Source organism: Dasypus novemcinctus, chromosome 10 (assembly GCF_030445035.2).
Source record: "Dasypus novemcinctus isolate mDasNov1 chromosome 10, mDasNov1.1.hap2, whole genome shotgun sequence".
NCBI classification, from domain to species: domain Eukaryota; kingdom Metazoa; phylum Chordata; class Mammalia; order Cingulata; family Dasypodidae; genus Dasypus; species Dasypus novemcinctus.
In genome coordinates this window covers 55167987-55185884 of record NC_080682.1, presented here as the reverse complement: position 1 = coordinate 55185884, position 17898 = coordinate 55167987, and the positions used below count along the sequence as shown (strand labels likewise).

At 38.2% G+C, this 17898-nt stretch overlaps 1 protein-coding gene across 3 annotated transcripts in view; it reads left to right on the top strand.

Moving 5' to 3' along the window:
- The window catches only part of RAG1 (recombination activating 1), a 53827-nt gene that overhangs the window by 19791 nt on the left and 16138 nt on the right, over nt 1-17898 (top strand). The window contains exons 1-3 of one of the 3 annotated variants that reach the window (XR_001117987.3): nt 929-1176; nt 4514-4636; nt 10269-10509. The gene's annotated coding sequence lies outside the window, so the exon portion shown is untranslated. Of the gene's footprint in view, nt 1-928; nt 1177-4513; nt 4637-10268; nt 10510-17898 lie in introns of those variants that run through there. The other 2 variants (XM_004483173.3, XM_058305554.1) reach the window with 2 other exon arrangements.

Here is a 17898-nt window from a genome sequence, read left to right as displayed (position 1 = left end):
TTAGATTTTACTTTATATCTCCTATTTTTTTGAGATGGAATTTTCTTTTACTTTGCTGGGACCTGTTTTTTCCATTTGTCCATATTTGTTGAAAGATTTTTATGATGGCTGTTTTAACATCTTTGACAGTCATTGCAATGATGGATACAGGCCATTATATATTTTGTCAAAACCTATAAAATTGTGCAGGGTAAAATGTACACTATAATGTAAACTATAGCCCCTGGCTATATTTTTATAGTTGTATAGTTGATGTGTTCATCAATTGTACAAATGTACCACACTAATGAAAGGTGTTATTAATGTGGGAGAGTGTGGGAGGGAGTGGGGTTTAGAGTATATAGTAATCCCCTATTTTTTGCTGTAACATATATATATATAACCTAAAGTGTCTTTAAAAATAAAAAATAAATATTTAAAAAAAATTTGTCAGATAATTCTTTTATCTCTGTCATCTTGGTGTTGGTATCTTTTGACTGTCTTTTTCCATTCAGTATGTGATACTCCTGTTTTTTTGTATAAGTCATTTTCGATTACAACCTGGGAATTTTGCATATTATTTTATGAGTTTCTAGGTCTTATTTGCACCTTCCATTTTAAGCGGTCTTTCTTTGACACCACTCTGACTGTGGAAGTGGGAGGGGTGCTCTGCCTGGTACTGCCAAATGGGAGTAGAAGTGCAGGTTCCCCACTAGGCCTCCATGACCCCTACGGGGGTGTTTCATTGTTATATCTGGTCATGGGTGGGAGATCCAGGTCCCCACTAGACCTCCACTGATACTGACTTGAAGGAGTAGGAGTGCCTCTAGAGAAGCGGGGCTTGGGAGTGGACTTGTTACCTCTGGATGAGGCCAAAGTCCTGTCTGTCCACTAGGCCTTTTTTTGATTGTCCCTTAAAGAGGAGGGTAAAGGGACTTTGATACCGGCTGGGGCAGAAGTTCGCGCTTCTCTTTGGGCTCCTCTATCACTGTGGGGTACAGAGGATCTTGTTACTGCCTGAAAGAGATCTAAGTTCCAGCTCCCTACTCTGTCTTCTCTGAGTCCACCATTGCAGGAGGATTGGGGTATACCACCTGGTATGGTGGAGGTGAAGTCAAGTCTCCTCACTTGACCTTTGCTGTCATGGTTTGGAATGGAGCCATGGATTTTCCTGTGGCATTGGGCTGGAGTAGAAAGGTAATTATCTAAAGTTTTCATTTGTGCTAAAAGAAAGGCTGCCCTTTCCTAATCTTTTGGCTAGAGAGAGCAGGCTTTTTTTTTTTTTTTAAGAGCCTATTGGTATTACCAGGTTGCTCGTGTTTTCAGCTCTAAGTCTTGGATCAATTAGGCAAAAAGAAAACCCAGGGTACTTACCTCTGTGCCTTTCTTCAGGTTTTGGGATTCTAGCCAGTCTGCATTCTTCTCTCTATCTTTCAGTCTTATTTTATTTATTGATTTTCTTATATGCAATGTCCTGGGATTTAGTTTTACTTATTGGGAAGAATAGAGAAAAGTATATATACTCCATTTCGCCCAAAGCAGAAATTTGCATAATCTTTTTAAAAGAACTTTTGTTAATTTGAAAGGGGTAAAAAGGAATCTTGTTTTAATTTGCATTACATTTTTCTTAAATGAAATCAGAGTTTTTGTTTTTGATAGGCACTTTCATTTTATTCTTTTTCTGCTCTTTATCTGTTGCATTCCTAGCTTTTTCCTCATTGAAATGTATGAGTTTTATTTTTTCCTTAATTAACTGCTTAATTATTTTTGAGTAAATAATGCATGTATATTCCTCTAGAATTATTCTATAATCATGCATATCCACAAATATGCAAATATGTTTTAAATCCAACTGGAGGTGGTTCCCCCAATTCTTTCTGAATATTCTTGATAATTCTTGTGCATTTAATATTTCAAATCACTTAAGAATCAAAGTGATTCAGAATCATTTCATTCCCCTCACCCTCTCCAGCTCCCTTTCAGAAATTCCTATTGGTATTTTCAGTAAGATTATATCAAATTTCTAGATTATTTTAGGAAAAAAAATGGCATTCTCTAAAACACTGAATTTTCTTCTCCTGAAAGAGGATAACTTTCTCATTCATTCAGTTTCTTTATAGCTCTCATTAGCATTTGAAAACATTTTCTTCACAGAGATCTTGCACATATCTCATTAATTTCTTTGCTAAGTATCTTATTTTTTTGCTGCTTTTGTGAATGAGATCTTTTGTTTCATTTATTTTTAAAGTAGTTGGCTATTTTGTGGGTGTTTTAAAAATACTGGATTATCTGATTATTTGCAATAGTTTTTTCTGTTGATTCTTCTGTGTTTTCCAGGCATGCCATCACTTATTACTTTCAAATAATGGCAAACTTCCTTCACCCTTTCCAATTTTATACTCATAATCTGTTTTTCTTATCTAATGGCATGAGCTAGAACCTTCAAAACAACATTAAATACTTTCTTTGATGCAAACGTTAGCCTTGGCTTTTGCCCCCTGACTTTAATGAAATGCTTATACTTTTTCTTCCATTTAATATTATGATGACTTTTAAATTGATGAATGTTTATCCATGAAATAATACATATTTCCACTTATTTATTCAATTCTACATCTGTCTCTTGGGAAAGTAATGTGATTTTATTCACGTATACATTTCTTATTAAGATTATTTCTAGATATTTCATAGTTTTTGTTTCATTTATTAATAAGATATTCCCTCTCATTATATTTCCTTTTAATATCATTTTCTGATTAAAAAATGTTAGAAATATCAGAAAATACTTAAAAGTATAGAGAAAACACTAAAAGTGATTTTTAATTTTCAGACCTAGAAATACTATATATTAATATTTTGTCTGTTATTCCAGTCTTTTTATACAGAAATTTGTACATATATTTTACAAAAATGGAATTAGGTTGTTATGTAACCTGCATTTTTCAGTTAGTAATATATTACTAATGCTTTTCTCTCTTATTCAACAACATAATTTTAATAGTTTCATCAATGACAAACTGTTCTCCAGAAATTTGTTTATAGAATATCCTTCACTGCATATACAAGAAAGCTGTTACATTCAGGAGTATTTATTTCATTTGCAGTCATTTTACTAAACTTTTATTAATTCTCATACTTTTTCAGTTTATTCAGCAAATTTTCTAAATAGGCAACAATATTGACGATAAGTAATGATCATTTTATCTCTTCCTTTACAATAATTATTTCTTAGTTCTATTTTGTATCTTATTATCTTAGCTTAGACTTTTAGGAAATGTTAAATAACGATGACTCTCTTTTATATTTTGTTCCCCTCACACTGCCTCCCCCCTTTATAAAAGAGAATGCCTTTACACTTTCATTGTTAGCTATTATGCAACTGGTGGTTATTATTGATTTGAGATAAACATGCTTCACTTTTACTAAGGTGATCACATGTATGAGATTAAGTATTTTAAAATTTTAAGTCTATGCCTTGGAAGAGATTGCTGTTCATTTTCTTTATCAGAACACGGTGGTGAGTCCTTCTAAGGTTAAGCTTTATTTAGCTTTGGAAAATTGACTTCAGTTATTTCTTGAATATTACTTTTATTCCATTTGCTATGCTTTCTCTTTTGGGGAGCACTTATCATTCATTAAGTAAATCCCTTTAATTTATCCTATAGTACCCTTATTTTTTTTCACATGATTTTCATCTCTTCATTCATTTCTTATACGTCCCAAGAGTGTTTTTCTAGCCTGTCTTCTGTCCATATTGCATATTTGTCTTACAGCATCCAATGTAATTATTTCACCTCTTCTTGCTGGGTTTTCTTTTCACTATGCTTTCTTCTTATCTTGGCTTATCTTCTAATCAACACCACTTCTTATTCAATAGAGGCAATTCCTTATAGGAATACAAATAAATATTTTCGAATTTTCTTCTGTTTTCCACCGAATTATTTGGACAATAAAAATGTTTTTCTTTGTGCAGTAGAATTTCTTCATAGATATCCTATAGATTTTGTTCCATTACTCATCCTTGAAAGAGGAGAATTCTATATAGAGTCAGTGTTAAAGAACAGTTATGCTAAGTCCATTTTATCTAGCACCTTTACAGCCTGCCTTCCATGGTCTAGCTAGGGAACTTACTTGGGTTTAAGGTTGGATCTCGCATGTGTAGGAAAAACAATGCTAGTTTTCTTTCCAAATTTAAAACTCTTCAATTTGAAAGTGAAGATACTCACATTGAAATTATTCGTATGGGTTCTTATTTGACAAATAAAGAAAGTAAAAAGAGGTAGCTTCCTGGCTCATTTTGTATCTTGCAGACTCCTTTTAGTTTCATAGTTTTTTTTCCAATGATAAAACAAGCATATGTTTATTGAACTCAGAATAAATCTTACATGCTTCTAAAGCTGCTGTTGCAAACAGGCACAATGGAGTTTAAAAGGGAAGCTTTTTGAGGGGCTCTTTAACCTTTCCCCTCTGTAGCCGATTTCCTGGTTAGTGCTGTGCTGCTTGCCTGAAATGGATATTTTTCTTTCCTTTGCAGTCAGCTTCCCAGATACTTGTGGCATCTACCAAATTGAGGAGGAATTTCTATTCTCCTCCATGCTCCAGAGGCTTTTGCTTTAGGTGGCCCTGTTCATCCAGAAGTCCTCTTTCCCATCCCCAGGTAAGAAGGTATCTGGGGGTACTGCTTTGTGGCTCAGGAGGTGGGCTTCATTAATCAATGGGCTTTCTCTTTTCTCCCTTCCCTTTCTTTCCCTTCCAGGCTGTTTTCTTTGCAAAAATCGAAGGATAAATTGAGATCTTATCTATTCATCATTCTACAAGTATATAGAGACTCCTGGGGACTCCTGGCATTTACTGAATTTTCATTAATAATATCTGATGTTGCTGCAATTTTTCTCTCCTTTTGGATATTTTTATAGACATTGTACTAGGACACCTAGAAAGAGGGGTCCATTTGGACATCCGTAATCAACTCGGAAGCTTTACATTTCTTATGGCTTCTATCATGCAACTTAGCAGTTATGTCCCATCTTGTTTTATTCCTTAATAATATCACTTTTCATTTCATCTGTCTAATTAATCTTGCAAGCAAGCAGACTGTCATGTTCTGTAATCCCTATCTAACACTTGAGGGTTAGTTGGTTGGTTTTAAACCTCAAGTTTGATTCAGGGGTAGAGTGAACTTCTTTGTCCGTCCTGTTTCCTTGATTTAGATGGTGAATTCAGGTTCTAAGAGGAGTAAAGACCGTGGGGGCTTGAGCCCTCTCCAAATAAATGTATTTTGGAGGCTCTAGTTCCGGTTTCCACATGAAGTGGTATATGGGTTTGTTGTTTTCCTTGGGGACCTTAGAAGCAGAGATAGATAAACAGCAGGTGAGGAGGAAGAGCTGAGCTGAGCGGCTGCAGAGCTGTAAACAAAGGGAGCTATAATAAGAAAGGCCTTGCATCTGCAGTATTTGTTTCAATTCTGCCACCTACCGGGTATATTCCTGAATTGACCGTCCCTTGTCAGCTGACCCGTGAGACATGTGACACACTGATTTGTAAAGTACGCAAGTCACAACATCTTAAGAGTTGGGAGGGCTTCTTAGAACATACTTTGGTGTTTTACAGAGTATTGTAGGGATTCATGAAATTATTTTAGATGATTCCCTAGATGATTTTTGGTGTACACATTAACATTAGATACACATTAACACTGAATTGCTTTTCCAATTTTCTTTCAATCCTTTTGATTTAGAGAAGGAGAAAGTAACCATTTGGTACTAGTAGACCTTTTGACACTTCTTTTTCCACTCACGCAATGTCCCTAATAATGGAGTCTTACCTTTTATTTCTGCTGCCAACATTTGGTATAAAATCCCTTCTTTAAATAATTTATGAAAACAAAGTGAATCCCTTTAAGGACAAGCATTATAAAAATAACAATACATTTGTATTTGTTTGGATAATGCAAACATTGTGAAGGTGGTACCCAGAGATGCTGACCCAGTTCAATACCCACCCCACTTGCTTCTACACATGAAAAAAATCAAGACTTCTTTTGGAATGTCTTGTTGAGAGGCTAAACTGGGGGAATTGAGATGGATGACTTGTGGTGTTTGTTGTGACTGAGATGCCCTAGAGGAATGTGTAAATAAATGAAGAACGCCCAAATAAAAACAAAATCTATTTATCCAGTGCTTGATTTAGCAAGGGAGTCAGCCACCATCACTTGCTTGGCAGAGGAGTGGGATAAAGGGAAGACTTCAGGCTGTTGGCATGGGAAGGCTGGAGGTGGGCGTACTATTATACAAGTGGGCGTTCTATGTGATTGGTTAGGTTCTTTTCTTTTGTAAGTGACTATTTATAACCAACCTTTTTACTGCTTTATACCAGTTTTAATGGGAATAAAGGAGGAAGTAAAAACAGCATATTTATTAATGGTTTACATCTCTGCCATGACACAAAAGTGATTGTAACTTGTATGAATAATCATGAACATTCCATAGTTCTCCTTGGCAGATAGAGCAGTGCAATTAATAAAATCAAATAACAAGAAAGGGACTATTCTCATTGAAGTAGGCATCAAAAATTACCCACTTACCCTTTACACTGTTTTCTCCAATGGCAATATCTCATAAACTACAGCACAATACCACCACCAAGACACCCATGCCGTCAAGACATGACTTCCAGCACTGCAAGGATCCCTCAGGTGACCCTTTGATAGTCACATCCACTTAACTCCAACTCCCACACACCCCCCTCAACTTCTGGCAATCACTGATTTATTTCCCTTTTCTATAATTTTGTCATTTCAAGAAAATTATATAAATGGAATCATACAGCACGTAACCTTTTGAGATTGGCTGTATTTTTTCTCTTGGCATATTTCTGTGGAAATTCATCCAAGTTGTTGCATGCATCAATAGTCCATTGTTTATTTTTAATTGCTGAGTCATATATTTGCGGTGTGGATATAGCACAGTTAGTTTAAGCATTTGCCTGTTGAAGGGAATCTGGGTTGTTTCCAGTTTTTGGCTATAACAAATGAAGCTGCTATAAACATTTGTGTATTTTGTGTGTGTGTGAACTTGTTCTCATTTCTCTGGGATAAATGCCCAGGAATGCAGTTCCTGGGTCATATGGTCATTACATGTTATTGACTATGTTTTTAAAATAGCCACCTCCCCCTTTTAAGGACAGTTTCAAAGCTACAGAAAACTTGAGGAGATGATAGAGAGTTTCTGTATACCCCACATCCAGTTTCCTTTATTACTAACATCTTTCATTGGTGTGGATCATTTGTCACAATTAACGAACAGTATCAACTCATTGTTCTTAACTAAAGTTCATAGTTTATTCAGTTTTCCTTAGTTTTACCCAATGTCTTTTCTGATTCAGGATCCCATCCACAATATTATATTACATTTAATTTCATGCCTCCTTAAGCTCCTCTTGGCTGTGACAGTTTTGATGACCTTGATAGTTTTGAGGAGTAATGGTCAAATATTTTGAAGGATACATCTCTGTTGAAATTTGTCTAATACTTACTTCATGATTAGACTGGTGTTATGGCTTTGGGGGAGGAAAAATCACAAACATAAAGTCCTGTTTTCATCATATCATATCAAGGGTATGTAGTATTAACACAACTTACCACTTTTGATATTGACCTTGATCTCCTGGCTGTGGTAGTATTTGTCAGGAAGTTTCTGTGCTGTAAAGTAACTTTCCCATTCTCCTCTCCCCCTTTATGTAGTACTCTGTGGAAGAATGTCACTCTATGCTTAAGGAGTGGGGATTTGTCTTTTCTCCCTGCTTTTATTTATTCAGTCACTTGTTTATATCATTATGGTCACATGGGTATCCATTTTACCCTTTGGGTTATAGTCCAATACTACATTATTTATTTTTTTGCTCTAATTTTTTAGTTTTAGCCATTGGTAGCATTTTCAATTGGCTCCTGTGTCCCTTGACATAGTCCCACAGAAGCCAGTTTTCAATTTTTTAAATTATAAGACATTTTTTTTTAGCACTTCCTTACTACCTGGTACCACAAGATGGCCCATACCCAACTTGTATTTCCTTTGCCCTAGTCCTAGAGTTGGCCATTTCTCCAAGGAGTCCTGGTTCTTCTTATTGGGGAATGGAATTAGAAATCAAGATCTGGGTGCTAGGAGTGCTCTTTGTTATTGGGGCATCATTGCCTCTAAGCCCTCTCAGTTGCTAGAGCAAAGAAATATATGTGTGTATGCTAACCCATGTAAGTATACATAGCTATACATATTTCTCTATGTTCCATCTGTACCTATTTTAAACTACACATGAGTTCATACTGATGTATCCAACTCTAATCCATCCCCACATAGATCATTCTAACCTCTTGTCCTTACATAGCTCTGATTTCCCATCCCAATAGTGACAAACCTGACTCCTACTATCCACTTGAATTGAACTCGATTTTTCAATTCAAGTATACGTTACGGCATCTTCAGAGTTGTTAACCCATAATCCTGTAGGAAATGACTTTATCAGTTGGAGGATAGTGATTATATGCAGTACCTTTTCACTTCAGATTTCCTGCCTCCACCCCAAATTTACAAAGGTCAGCACCTTTTCCTCTCAACCACACCAGTGAGGCTGTTTTATATATTTGTAAAACAGTTTGATTCTCTTGCCGCCGTCTGTAGTCCTTCCTGGGATTCGTCAAACTTCTAAATGTTTTATTTTTTTAAATTCACTCTTTGTTTTTGTAAAGTTCTTTAGGTTTATTTTTTATTTTTTATTTTTTTATTGACTTTGTAATAATATTACATTAAAAATATATATATATATGAGGTCCCATTCAACCCCACCACCCCCACCCCACCTCTCCCCCCCCAGCAACACTCATTCCCATCATCATGACACATCCATTGCATTTGGTAAGTACATCTTTGGGCACCTCTGCACCTCATGGTCAATGGTCCACATCATGGCCCATACTCTCCCCCATTCCATCCAGTGGGCCCTGTGAGGATTTACAATGTCCGGTGATTGCCCCTGAAGCACCATCCAGGGCAGCTCCATGTCCCAAAGACGCCTCCACCTCTCATCTCTTCCTGCCTTTCCCCATACCCATCAGTCACCATGTCCACTTTTCCCAATCCAATGCCACCTTTTCTATGTGGATATTGGATTGGTTGTGTCCATTGCACCTCTATGTCAAGAGGAGGCTCAGATTCCACATGGATGCTGGATGCAATCCTCCCACTTTCAGTTGTAATCACTCTAGGCTCCATGGTGTGGTGGTTGTCCTTCTTCAACTCCATCTTAGCTGAGTGTGGTGAGTCCAATAAATCAGATTGTAGGTGCTGGAGTCTGTTGAGGCTCAGGACCTGGCTATCACATTGTCAGTCCAGAGATTCAAATCCCCTAAATATATCTTAAACCCCAACACTAACTGCAACTCCAGCACATTAGCATGAAAGTCTTATGAAGAGAGATCCCATCTGAGTCCAGATTCATCACACATAAACACCAGTTCCAAAGAGGGGCCATCTTCCCTGGTAGTTAACCCCATCTGCCATGACCATAACTCCCATGGGTCTCTTTAGCCCTCAAAGGAACCAATACCTGGGGGTTGTATCTGCTTTATCTGTCTCTCAGACTCTGCTCAGTTGTGCATAAGGGCAATCCTTCTGCCAGCCTCCAGACTCTTTTTTAGAGACTCGTAGCCATATAAACTCATTTCTCCTTTCCATTTCCCCCTTACATTAGGTCAAACAGCCTTTTAAAGTCATGTTATTTTATGTAGACAGGGATATTCTGCTGATCTGCATTGAACCTTCCGTATAAGGTCATTTTCCAGTTGCATCATCAGTTGGTAGTTGATAGTGGTCCCTCGGTGCCAGGGAGGCTCATCCCCGGGTGTCATGTCCCACGCTGGGGGGAAGGCATTGCATTTACATGCTGAGTTTGGCTTCGAGACTGGCCACATTTGAGTAACATGAAGGCTGACAGGAGGAAAGTTCTTTAGGTTTTGACATATACATAATGCCCATGTTTAGTTTTTAAAGAAACTGCCAAATTGTTTTACCAGAGTCACTGCATTAGTTTATATTTCTACCTGTAATGTGTGAGCTATCCAGTTTCTTTGTATCCTCACTAGCATTTGCTGTGGCTGCTCTTTTTAATTTTAGCTATTCTGATATCCCATTGTGGTTTTAGTGTGAGTTTCCCTAATGGCTAATGATGTTAAATATCTTTTCATGTGCTGATTTGCCGTTAGTGCCATTTGGTGTAATTAATTTTTTTTCCCTGTTGAGTTTTGAGAGTTCTGTAGGTTCTGTAGGTTCTGTGGCATAGAAAGATGACGCAACAAAAAGAGACACAGAGGAGAAACAATAAGAGATGCAGTAGACCAGGGAGCTGAGGTGGCGCAAGAGATTGAGCACCTCTCTCCCACTCTGGAAGGTCCCAGGATCAGTTCCCTATGCTGCCTAAAGAGAAGACAAGGAGACATGAAAGAATGCACAGTGGATGGACATAAAGAGCAGACAAGGTGGCGGGGGTGGTGGTGGTGGTGGAATAAATAAATAAATCTTTTTAAAAAACTTTTATAGTTTTGTGTTTTACATTTAAGTCCATGATCCATTTTGATTAATTTGTATAAGGTGTGAGTCCTAAGTCAAGTTTCAATTTTTCTTTGCCTATGAATGTCCAATTGCTCCGGTACCATTTGTCAAAAATGATATCCTTCCTCATTGAGTTGCTTTTGCACCTTTGTCAAAACTCAGCTGGGCACATTCATGTGGTTATATTACTGGTTTCTCTAGTCTGTTCCATTGCCTTATGTGTTTATCCACCTACCAAACACACTTCATTACTGTAGCTATAGAATACATCTTGAAGTTAAGTAGATGGATTTCCCCTACTTTAGACTTCTTTTTAAAAATTGTTCTAGCTATTATAATTCTTTTGCCTTTCTGTGCAAATTTTAGAATAATCTGGTCTATATGTACAATATTGATTTTGATAGGAATTGTGTTAAAATATTATGATTGGGCAGAATTGAAATCTTTACTATGTTGAGTCTTCCAATCCATGACTACAATATGTCTCTTCATTTATTTAGATAGTCTTTTATTTCGTTCATAAGTATTGTGTAGTTTTCATCATACAAGTCCCATAACACATTTTGTATGTTTTGTTAGATTTATACTTAAGTGTTTCATTTTTGTGAGCAATTATAAATGGTATTATATTTTTAATTCTAATGACCATATGTTCATTACTAATACATAGAAATACTATAGAGTTTTGTATATTTATCTTTTATCCTATAGCCTTGCTGACCTCACTTACTGGTTCTAGAAGACTTTTTGGTAGATTCAGTGAGATATTCTGCGTAAGCAATCATGTTGTCTGCAAATAGGGACTGTTTTATTACTTCCTTTCTGATCTGTATGATTTATACTTACTTTTCTCGCCTCATGGCATTGGCTGGAAATTTCAGTGCTATACTGAATAAGAGCAGTGAGAGCGGATGTCCTTGCCTTATTCCTAGCTATTACATGGTATATACATAGCTATTTACAGTCTACTGTAGTCATCATTTTATGTGTTCAAGAGAAGCATACAAACCTTGCTTCCTTTTGTCACTCTACTCTTCTCCCCCATTCACAATATAAATATTTCCTCTACATGCATTTAGAACCATATCAGCTGGTTTTATATATATTTTTCTTCCACCATTGTAATTTAGAAAACTTCAAGAGGGGAGAAAATTTGACTATATCGATTACATTTTTTTATATTTTCACTCTTTTTATGGTTCTTTTTTCCTTCCTGGTGTTCCAAGATTGTTCCTTTTATTGTACTTTCTGCTTACAGAACTTCTTTAGACATTCTTTTAGGGTAGATATAGTTGGCTGAATAATTGGCCCCAAAGGTATTTGGTCCTAATCTCTAGAAATGTCATCTTACCTGGCAAACACTTTGTAGATGGATTTTATTAAAGATTTAGAGAAGAGAGGTTATCCTGGCTACCCAGTCAGGCACTAAAAAGGCAGAGAGCTATTTGACACAGACTTAAGACAAGGTCATGTGACCACAGAGCAGAGACTGGAATGATGTGGACATAAACCAAAAAATGCTGGCAGCCACCAGAAGCTGAGAGAGGCAATAGATGATTTTCCCCTAAGGCCCCCCCTGGGAGAATGTGGCCCTGCTGACCCCTTGATTTCACCTCTACCTCCAAATTTTATTCTTCGTGGAAACCATTGTATTTTGTGTTTTTAATATGACTTTTGATATCTCAATTCTGATCTGTTATGGATTGATTTATAGAATTACTCACAGAAGGCAAACAATTTTAATTTCCCAAGGGAGAGGATACTTCTCTCTTATCCCCTTGTAGCACCTAGTAATTACTAAATGCTTACTAGGTATCAGACTCCAGGCCAGGCACTTTGACATACATAATTCATTTAATTATGTAATTCTCACAGGGACTCTATAAAGCAGGTGTTACTTATCTTTTACAGAAAACTAAACTGAGGCTTTGAGCAAATCACCTCTTAAGCATGTTTCAAGGTTACATAGCTAGTGACAAAACAGAAATTACATCCCATATCTCTTGACCCTTGATTCAACATTATCTCCCTTTCCTAATTACTTCAGGAATGTTTATTTTATTTCCTTATTAGACTGTAAGTTCCTAGAAGTCAGAGGCTTCTGGTCCCCTTGTTCATTTCTTATTTAGTTCTAAAAGCTTCTTTCCTCTTCCCATCTCCCCAAACTTGATACATTTTATTACTGAGAGAATCACCATTATGTATTGACATAGCCTGTGTCCAGAGTTCTCCATACTAGAATTCTATTCTGAACCAAATACCAGTGTGGTCTAGACTGGCCCTCTAGGAGATGCAAGGATTTCTCCTGTTAAGAATTAACAAGCCAGAAGCTTAGAAGAAACAAGAGACCTTCTCTGGTCCGAGTTCCACTGAAGTTCCCATTTGGATTTCTAAAGAAGTGGGGGCAAGGAGAGGGGAAAGTATGGGGGCCTCTTACTGTACCAGCCAGGGAGAAGGAGAGTATCCCAGGGGAGAAAGAACAAAGAGAAAGACCATGTCCTGGCATAGTGGCAGTGGGGCAGAGCTTGCCTCTTTTCTCTTATTCATAGTATCAGTGGCTAAATATTCATGTGTTTATTCAATAAATATTTATTGAGTACTCTCTCAGTACTGGGGATAGAGTGGTAAAAGAGACAAAAACTCCTGTGCTTGTGGAGCTTATATCCTAGAGATGGGGGAAGACAGAAAACAATGACAACAAAAAGATTAATAAGTATTGATATAGTGTGTTAGAAAAATAAAGATGGAGAAGGGTAAATCAGGGAAGAGGAATGCAGTTTGCTGCAGTTGTTAGCAAGGATGCTGCTTGCAATTTTAGTTAGGATGGTTAGGGGGATTTTCACCAAGAAGATGTCATTTGTGTTAATGATCAAAGGAGGTGAGGGAGGTATAGATATCTAAGGGAAGAACATTTCAAGGAGACAGAAGAGCAAGTGGAAGCATACCTGGACTTTTCAAGGACCAGCATGGTGGCCAGTAGGCCTCAGTGAAGTGTGTGTGTGGGTGGTGGTGGTGGAAGAATTGGGAGAAGTAATGCTCCCTGTTGGCCACAGGGAAAGTTTTGACCAGAGAAGTAAAAATATCTGAGTTACAGGTTTAGCAAGATTAGAATCTGTTGACTAATTGGATGTGGGGATTTAGAAAAAGAGAGGAATGAGGGATGATTTTGTTTGTCTTAAGTGTAGTGTTGCCAATAACCAAGATGAAAAAGACAAGGGTGGGAGGTGTTAGAGGAAGCTCAGGAGTTCTTGAGACAACATTGTGGTTAACAGTGTGCCTCACAAGTATTATCTCATTTGATTCTCCCAACAACATTATGAGGTAAATATTTTTATTCCAATTCTCAAATGAGGAAACCGAGTCACAGAGAAGTTAAGAAATGTGCCCAATGTCCCACAGCTGGTAAGAGGTGGGGCTAGGATTTAAACCCAATGCCTGGGTTCTTGATTAGTGCCCTGTACCACTGCCCAACATTATACATATAATAATGGCCATAATGGGCCTATTTGCCCATTAAAACTGAGACCTAATGAGTATCCTCCAACCTCTTTGGATGTCTTTGGAAGAGACATCCAAAGAGTCTCTTCCTCCTGGGGTGGTAGATGAAGGGAGTGTCTAAGGTCAGAGACTTGACCACTTTCAGGTCAATAGGCAAAAACCATAAATTATTTTAAAACTGTGCTGTGTTGTCATTGATTATTCCAAGGAGAAAATTTTTTTCTTTTTTCTTTTTTTGAGAAAGGGAGTTATGAGTCCAGGTGACCAAAAGACAGTACTGATCCTGGAGTTGACTCTTGGTCTCTCTGTTTTAGTTTGCTAAAAGCTGCTGGGAGCAATGTATAAAAAATGGGCCGGCTTTTATAACGGGGATTTATTAGGCTAATAGCTTACAGTTCTGAGGCTGTGAAAAGGTCCACATCAAGGCATCATAGAGATGCTGTCTCACTGGAAGTCGGCTGCAGGTGACGTGGACTCCTGCCACGTGGCAAGACACAGTGGCACCCCTCCAGCCTGGGTCTTTAATCCAGACTTCTGCTCTAGGCTTACTTTCTTCCAGAGCTCAGCTGTGGAAAAAGGCTCATGATTCGTCTCTTCCCTCGCCTCTCAGGGGTCTCTTTCTTCACCTCTGTGCTCTGATGATTCCAGCCTCTGGTCTCCGAGACCTCTCTCTTCACCTTTCAGGGTTTCTCTGTCTCTGCAACTTTTCCTCTGTGTGTCTCTGCTTTCAGTCCTTCATTTACAGGGACTCCAGCAAGACAACCAAGACCTGCACTGGGTGATGCCTCACACAAATAACCCCATCAAAGCCCCCACCCCCACCCCAACTGAATCCAATCTAATCAAATAGTCCCACACCTACAGGAATGGATTAGCTCCAAGAACAGGATCTTCTCTGGGATCTTCAAAAAGCTTCAAACTGTCACAATATCTTATAAAAATCTCCCCATAAAGATCTGTGGCCAACAAGAGGCAGATTGAGGGAGGCTGCAAAGAGGCTTGTGAGGCCTGAGGACGGTTCATGGCTTGTCATGTTGCTGAGAACATTTTCTTTTTCTGGCATATTACATAAAAATACATGATAATTAAAGGAAGCTGTAGGTTTTTTGTATTTTTTGGGAAGATTGTAGTTAGTGATTTATTTTGGGGGGTGGCGGTATTAGGAGTAGGGTAGAGAACTCTTGGAGAGGTTGGAAGGGCTGAAGAAAGGCTGAGGAGAATAAAAGCAAGTGGCTCTTTGATAGCAGGACAAAATAACAGCAAATCTCAACTATAGCTCAACTCATCTCCCCTTATTTGTCCACAAAGCAAAGTTACTTTTTAAACTTGTAATTGACATATGGCCAAGGGTCAGTAGAATCCAGATTGGTCTTTGTACAAATATAGAAGGAAACAAACCGTTACTATTAGGGGCCATCCTCAGATGCAGAAATAATGCCACAGCCTTTTTCTCTTTTCTATCGTGATAATTGTAAAGCAGGATTTTATCTGATTGGGAAATTGTACTCTTTGAGGAAATAATTATAACAAGACAACAGTTGAACATGGCCTTCATGCCTTCACTTGTGCGAGGACTGAGGAGAAGGCATTTATCACACACACAATTTCTGGAGCTAGTCCTCAGTAGCAAGACAGGTGAAACTAGAGTCCCTTGTTTCACCCTCAACTTTTAACAGAAGACTGCAGTTAACTAGGAGTGTGGTCTTGGGCAAGTTACTTTGAACTTTTAAGCTTCTACACTGTTTCCTAGACTATAGGAATTATGGGGGATTAGCATAGGAGATGGTGGAGGGAGGCAGGGAGGATAAAGGACTGGGGTCAGGGGAGGAAAGAAGAGAACCAAATGACCAGGTCGTGGATTCAATAACTTCTTGAGGCTGTGCCAGCTTTTTCTGATCGCTTGGTGATGTCTATTTTTTTTCTCCCACAAGGTGGCACTAATTGTTTAGAAAACAGCCTAGCTAACATCAGAATACCCGCTACGGCACTCCTGAATTTGCTGGGAATGAGCTGCAACTGACGTTTAGAGCAATTAATAACGCATTAGAAAATTTACTAACAGGGTTAATCCACATTGAGTTAATTAGAAAGCAATTTCAAGACTGGGGAAGTGGGGGAGAGATGAGCGTGTGGGGACGCTAACTCTCCATCCACCAGTGCTGTGGCAAGTCTGCGTGATCCCTGAAGGCTCTAATCTAGCAATGACCTGTTAAATTTCTGCTCCTTTGCCAACTGGAGCCCCTTCTAGGCTGAGAGGGGCAGAAGACATCGGGGTGCGAGAGGGAGGGAACTTCCCTTTTCAGTGTAGTGGAATAAATCTTGTCCTAGGACCTTGGGGACCTGGATTTTGATACCATTTCTGGTACTAATTCCCTCCTGTGACATTGAACAGGACACTGCCCTTCAGGAACAGTTAGTCATCTATAAGATGCACCCGAAGGACCAGATAACCCCCAAGTTCCCTTCCAGCTCTGGCATTCGATTTGGTGATGTTAAAAGACAAGAGTTTTGCTAGCGGGAGATATATAGATACAACCTTATGTATGTAATCACAATGTCACTAAACAGCATCTGCTGGATTATGATAAGAGTGCAGAATGCAGTATTCATACACTGAGACCACATCTGCAGGAGTAGATTTTGATTGATATCAGCAACTGCAGTTCATTGCTGTCTGGAAGAAATTGAATTTGAAAACATCTCTTAAAAGAGCCTGCTGGGGTGGGGGGCAGGGAGACAGGGAGATAAGTGTAGGCCAGCCCGCTTAGGAGGTTTGGGGCTTGGATGGAGAGGCAGGTGAAAGAGGGGCTTCAGGGAGCATGTGCCCCTAGGAGCTTCCAAGATTAACCCCAGCTAATCACCTAGCTGGGAGGGCCGTCCAGGCTGGAACCTGGCTCTGAATCTTCTAGACTGTCTTTGCCCTTTTCATTCTTTGCCTCCTGCTAAATTTGACCAGGACCAAATTTGATGGTGTTTTATCTTTAATTTGCTTGGAACAGCATGGAATGCTAGGTAGCTGTGACTTTGCTGTTTTCTGATGAAAGTCAGGGTTTGCTCTAGGTGGATCTAGCTATGTGGAAAAGATTTGAAAAAAGGCTAGTGTCTGGAATTGTAGTGGCAAGGGACAGTCACAAAGGGTTCATCCCTTAGCTTGTTTTTCCAGGAGATTTACTGGAGGTCTCAGGTCCCAGAGGGGAAAGTGATTTCAACAAGAATGGGAGAAAGAGCTCCCAAGCATAATGAGGAAGGATATGAAAATATTATTGCTCCTGCTCTTGAAGAATTTGGTATACACAAAACCAGATTTTATAAAAGTACAGTAAAAATAGGTTGACTTCATATGCACCCGATATTTTATTTTGTCTCATTCACTAATATTTTATATATTTGTAAATTTTGTTTTTTCTATGAATAAAAGTAACATTGATAAATTGATTGATAAAAATGAAATAATACAGACATCTATGGTAAAAAAAAAAAAGTTAAAGTGCTACCTTTATCCAGTCTGACTCCCCCACCTACTCCAACCTCCCCACAAAGCCTGGTGCGTGCTTTTTGATGACTCTTTAAATAGCTAACACCACCACCACACCCTAATTTGACAAGGATTCCTTTTATGCATTTTTCCTTTCTCTTTTCTATTAGAGAAGTTGTAGGTTTACAGAAAAACCATTCACAAAATACAATGTTCCTACATACTGCCCTATTATGAACACCTTGCATTAGTTGTTACAATTAATGAAAGACCCTTTTATAATTACATGATTAACTGTTTATATGTACAGTACTATGGTTTTTGTTTGTTATTTATTCTTATTCTAGT